Genomic DNA, 6,000 nt, shown 5'->3' on the forward strand with positions numbered 1-6,000 from the left:
TAATTCTCTAATTAATAGACATGGCCATAGCCAGGCAGGCAACACTCCCCTCCACTCCACTCCACGCTGTCTTTCCATGGGTTGGTTGGCAGCATTTGAACTTTTGAACCCAGAGCCATAAATATCGGCAAAAGATGTGAGATATGGGATGTCGTCGTTGTCGTAGTCGTAGTCGTAGTCTCCTCGGAGGCAACTGGAAACTGGCAACTGCAACTGAAACAGCAACAGAGTCATCATTAGCTAAGCTCCAAAACGGAGGCCTGAGAGTCGCTGTCGCTGTCGCTGCCGATGTCGTTTGCCATGTCGGCTTTATGTCAATTAGATGTTTGTCTTCGATTAAGTCCAAGCCACTGGGCGAGTGCATAATTTGGCGCTTTGTGACAGCAATTTGCCTGCCTCCAATGGGTCGCTTTACACCTGCCCCTGTCCCTGTCCTGCCCTGTCCTGCCCACATGGTTCACATTTGGAGGCACTCATGAGTGACGCGTGACGCGTATCAAAATGCTGACCCATTGACCACCAATCGATATCGTGTGATTGATGTGTCTTTGGCGATTCTTAGCTGTGGTCTCTGGTCTCGTGTTAAAACACTTTGATTGCCCTTAATGGAAGCGCAGGTGCACTCCACTCCCCTTCCCTTCCCACCCCTCCACTCGATATTCTCCTTCGTATTCTGTTTGCGTGTCTCTTGTACAGAAATGGGTATTGCTATTGATTTTCTTTCGATTCGATTCGATTCGATTCGAATACTTGTTCACAAATTGATTGATTGCCATAATTGGTGAGCGGAAGCAAAGGTCTAACGAGGAGTCTAACGAGCAGCATTAACCGACTTTGACTCAGCCCCAGACTCGGTGTTCGAGAGTGTCTTTGGTTGATACAAAACCCGAACTTAATCAAGATCCAAATATAAGTACCAGTTGTGGCTTTAATTTAGTAAGCCACTTCCTATGGGTTTTGGGTTTTTATTTGCAGTTTTTTCGAGTTATGAATGTGGTTTGATTTCCTGCTTAGCGACAATTTGCATTGGAAATTGTGGAAAGTGTGTCGGGTTTTGTGATGATTTCATTTACCTTCATATTTATAGTGTGTGATTGTTCATGTAGCGAGTATGCATCAGTGGTAGTCGGGGGAGTATGAAAGAACTAAAAACCCATAAGAATTACCATCATTAATTAATCATCGTTCCGACTATTCCAACATTCTCCAACGATGGAAAATTCTTTCTGTATACATCCCAATCGTCGAAAATCCCTCATCACATCCTTAAAATTCCCTAAATGTTATGTCTAATGAATTTATTTAAAAGCACGCAACTAGTTAAACAAAATTAATGTTTTAGCAAACAGACAACTGCAACGGAAAGCCGGCCAGCCAGCAGCCACAGTTGCGACTCTGAGATGTTGGCGGCACACACCCCAAGTTGCAAGTTGCAAGCTCCCCCGCTGGCAGTAAGCGCCAGTTTCAGCTCTGAGGCAGGCACACTCCCAACATCAGCATTCGACTCCAACTGCAACTCCTGCTGCACCAACTGCACCAACTGCCTGGTTCAGCTCATTAATAAGCGCCGTCTTTAGTCGGAGGTTGGACGTTGGCAAGGCACTTGAACCACTTGTAAAATGCAACATTTGTTTGAGCGATAAAATCGCCTTCAATAAATTCACAATGAACATACCAAAAGGTGCATAAAAATGCACAGGCTGGCCGTCTGCCTCCTGCCTTGTGCCTCCTTGTGGCTGCTGTTGCCCCAGCTTCCAGCGGCAGACGATCGCGATGCAGATACAGATACACAATGCCATTTGCTATCTGTATCTGGGAGTATGCGATGCATTCTATGCAGACACACACGGGGCACCGCACCGCACCGATGCCATAGAAAGCCGCTCGCTGCCGACAAAAGCCAAAACTGGGTAGTGGGGGGGGAATGTCAGCCACTGGCCACCGGCCACTGGTCAGGCTAATAAACGAGCGACCACCGCTGCAAAGACTTCAGCGAACGCGACAAAATAAAAAATAGAGTTGTACGACGACCACCTGCAGACCAGGTCGCTCCACAAGCGAGACCCCCACCCCACACGGGGACCAAAAGACGGGGATATCGAGGCTTAGAGTCTTGCCATTTGTCGTCGTCGTCCTCTTGCGGAGTCTTCGCTGCGTAGCACTTGCCTCGTGTTGTCCATTGAAATGTCGCCATGCGGCTCCTAAAATATTCAAATCTCCTTTTGAATGTCTTGTAAAACGAGGCACTGACCCCCAATGCGGTGGATCGTGGATGCTGCATGCTGCATGCTGCACATCCATGTCATTCGGCATGATGGGTTGCAGTTGCTCCAGTTGCTTCTTTTGGAAAGGTCGCGTCTGTGTGTGTGTGTGTGTGTGGGCTGCCATTGGGGGGATTGTAATTTAAGATCATCCATTGTCTGGGGCACTGGAATTGGAATTTGGAGCTGCAGATTGAAGTTGGGGAAATTTAGAGGAGAAACTTTCTTGGCCAGTGGCCAGTTCCCCTATCCACCAGTGTTCCCACACCCACAAATGCCCATCGAGGTGCATGTATCGATTTCTATTTCGATTATTTCGAACACAGATACTTGGCGAGATTTGCCTCCCTCCTCCCTCCTCCCGCCCACCATCATTCCCCTCTTTCTGTAATGCGACAAAATGTGACCTTACGCTGGTCACACCTTGCGATCCATGTATCGATATTAATTGTCCAACATTACGAGTTGTCATTTGACCCAAAGCTAGCTGTCTCCCATTGGAATAAGACAATTTCCCAATTGCAGCGCAGTGGCAGGCAGCAGGCAGCTGGAGAGTCAGAATCGGGACTGGGGACTGGGGGCTGGGGGCTGGGGAATGGTAGCTGGGACTGTGGAGCAAATTGAATCAGCAGCACCCAAAGCGCTACGATCGATCTATCGGGTCTGGCAATTGAAAGAGAATGCTGCGTGTCGATTGCATGTTCCGCCAACTAATCGAACGAATCGATCAAATTCTCAGCGCCGCTGCAGCCACAAACACGCAACCGCAGCAGCAGCAGAAGCAGCAGCAGAGGAAGAGGCGGCGGCTCGAGGCGTGCACAGTGGATAGGGGCGGGGGGGCCTATGGGTTGGGTTTGGTTGGACTCAGGACAGGACCCAACGATACCGTCTAGCGGTATAACTGAACGTGGCAACGCCCGCTGCTGGAATTCAATTATGACGATTGCTTACAGGCGCAATCGCCGCTGCGAGCCAATAAACAAATGTACGGACAACAAACTCACATACGTAATATTTATTTTAATAATAATAAAGCACAAGCCACAAGACACTCGAAAACGAAAAGAAACGAACGCTTGCCTTGCCTTGCTGCATCGATGCTGCTGCTGCTGCTGCTGTTGGTGTTGGTGGCGCCCCCTTGGCCATGTGTTCGATGTGGAGCTGGAGCTGGAGCTGGAGCTGGGAGCTGCAGCCATCACCCGCACCCAGTCAGACAAAAAACAAAAACAAAACACACAAAAAAAAGGCAGAAACAAATAAGAAAGCGCTGGTCAGGCAGGAATCGAAGCATGGAATACCCTGGAGGAGCTCTGTAAATATATTTTAGAGCTGATTTGCTGTAAAGACTTCCCATAAACAAACGGAAACTGCTCGCCAATATCCCTGCTCTTACGATACTTCACGGATCTAATACTGATGGATTTTCAGAATTTACTTTCATTCTACTTAGCACTGAAATATGCAGAAGATTGACCTTTGCTTGGCTACTTAATTGAACTTTAATTTAATTTAATTCTTCTGCAGGCATATTCTATCATACCCTCCCCCTGCTAGGGTATTCAAATTGAACACGACGACGGTGGCGGCCAGCCAACAATAAAACTTATTTATGTCTATGGTCAAATTTGCGTTGCTATTTTGGGACTTATTTGACAGAGGCAACGTTTTGTTATTGTTATGGCCATTGTGTGAGCCAGGCTCAGATTTCGGAGGAGTACAAGCGGCAGCTCCCACAGTTTGCACAGCTTCCAGGGATTTGGTAGTCTGTGATCTGGACGACTGGCCACTGGGGAGGTGAGTGTGAAGTGGTTTCAGCGCCTGTCTTTTGTTTGGTCGCGCCAAAAGGTTTACGACCTGTTAATGTCCAACTAAGCAAAATGCATGTGGCTCCAATGGACACTGCAGACTGGACCTGGACCTGGGCTCGGGCTCGGACTGCTTTGGCTGCTCTGATACGCAATTTGGTGCACATTTTGTTTATATTATTAAATAAATTTCATGTCAGTCGTATATATTTTTGTCGTTGCCCCCAGGGGCAAGGTGTGTGTGTGTGTGTGTGTGTGTGGGTTGGTAATAATGTTTTGAGAGTGCAAAATGCGATACTTGAGGAATATATTATGTGTAAATGGAAATTGAGCTGCATTATGACTTCAATTTATCTTTGTTATTCTGCTATGGATTTCGGATGGCAACGGGAGTACTATAAATCATTTAGATCGATTATAGTTTGGCGCCAGAATAAGTAGACAAAGTTTTGGCAGTACTGCAATTGCTGTGTGCCTCATTTAAGAGTTCCTTTTTGGTTTTTAAATTTACTGACAGCATGCCACATACATATGTATGTATCTAACATTTCTTAGTAATTTCTTTTCTATTCGAAATGTGCCACATATCACACACATGAATTCCATGCCACACAGAGCTAGGGCAGAGCATTTTACTTGATTAGATTAACATTTGCACTGCCATAGGGGCTGTACATTTCCGATTCCAGCAGCCTCCCGACTCCACGATGGTCTACTTAGGGCAATTGTCGTGTTATCAGCATCACGAACGACTCTATGGCCAATTGATTGACCAATAGCCAGACAGACAGACAGCCCACATGGACGCACGTGCACTTAATTTATTTCAATAAAAACCATAATTTCCAGTCTATTATCCGCACTCTCCCGCGCTCGCTCGCTGGCCTGGCCAACCAATTAAGCTTGGAAGGGGCAGGGGCAGGGCAGGGGGATATATATCCCTCATTTTGAGCGTTAATCGCACTGAAAATTGGACACGCCAAACACCGAATACCGAATGGAGCCGCTTGGCATTTTTATGTGGGCTCAGCAGTCAGCAGCATTCAAATTCGGGTATTCGGGTTCGGGTCTTCGTTTTCAATACTTATACAATAAATCTCGAATTACATTATGCATATGAATGCGGTTTGTATTAAGTTTCGTAAAGTGTTTAAATGGAACCCAAATCAATGCAACAGCCACATAAAAACATAAAAACTGTCGCACAGAGAGACCTTCGAGAGAGGCCAAGACATAAAACATAATGGACATGGTACATGGCCAGAAAGAGAGAGAAAGAAACGTCGGGGTCACCATTTTACCATCGACGTGACTTCTCAGCTGGTGGCTCATTTCGTTTCGTTTCGTTCTTTCTTTTTCTTTCACTTGAAAGTTCTGCCTGAGAAAAAAAGGAAACCGAAACAGCAACAGCGACGACAGTGCACTGTGCACTGAGTCTTGTAACACGATATCTCATATTGCCATGGACATGGATTTGGTCATGACAAACATGACACTTCATAATTCCCGCCCGACCGAAAGGCAAACAACACACAGACGAGACCCCAGACCAGACCCCTCAGAGCACAAGAGCACCCGAGACCCCAGAGACGAACAAGAGCAAGAGTCTTAAGTCGCTGTGCTGCGTGTTTGCTTTTATGGTTCCACTTGTTGAGGTTTGTTGTTTGAATCGATGTATGCAGTGGGGCCAAGGCAGGCCAGGCAAATATCAGATGGAGGTAGGCGAGGATGTTTTACAGATAATTTTATTTTACTTTCTATATGATATTTCCCCCATCCTTACCACAGTGCAGCTGCCTGGACAGTGCAGTGCAGTGCAGTCAGTCAGTCGTCATTGCTAGTACTTAATATTGCCATGAATTACATTTCTTATCAACGACTTTCGCTGAACTAAATGTATGTCTGACGCTCCATGAAAAGCATTTCCTGTGGCA

This window comes from Drosophila obscura, unplaced genomic scaffold (genome assembly GCF_018151105.1).
Source record: "Drosophila obscura isolate BZ-5 IFL unplaced genomic scaffold, ASM1815110v1 contig_200, whole genome shotgun sequence".
Lineage (NCBI taxonomy): Eukaryota > Metazoa > Arthropoda > Insecta > Diptera > Drosophilidae > Drosophila > Drosophila obscura.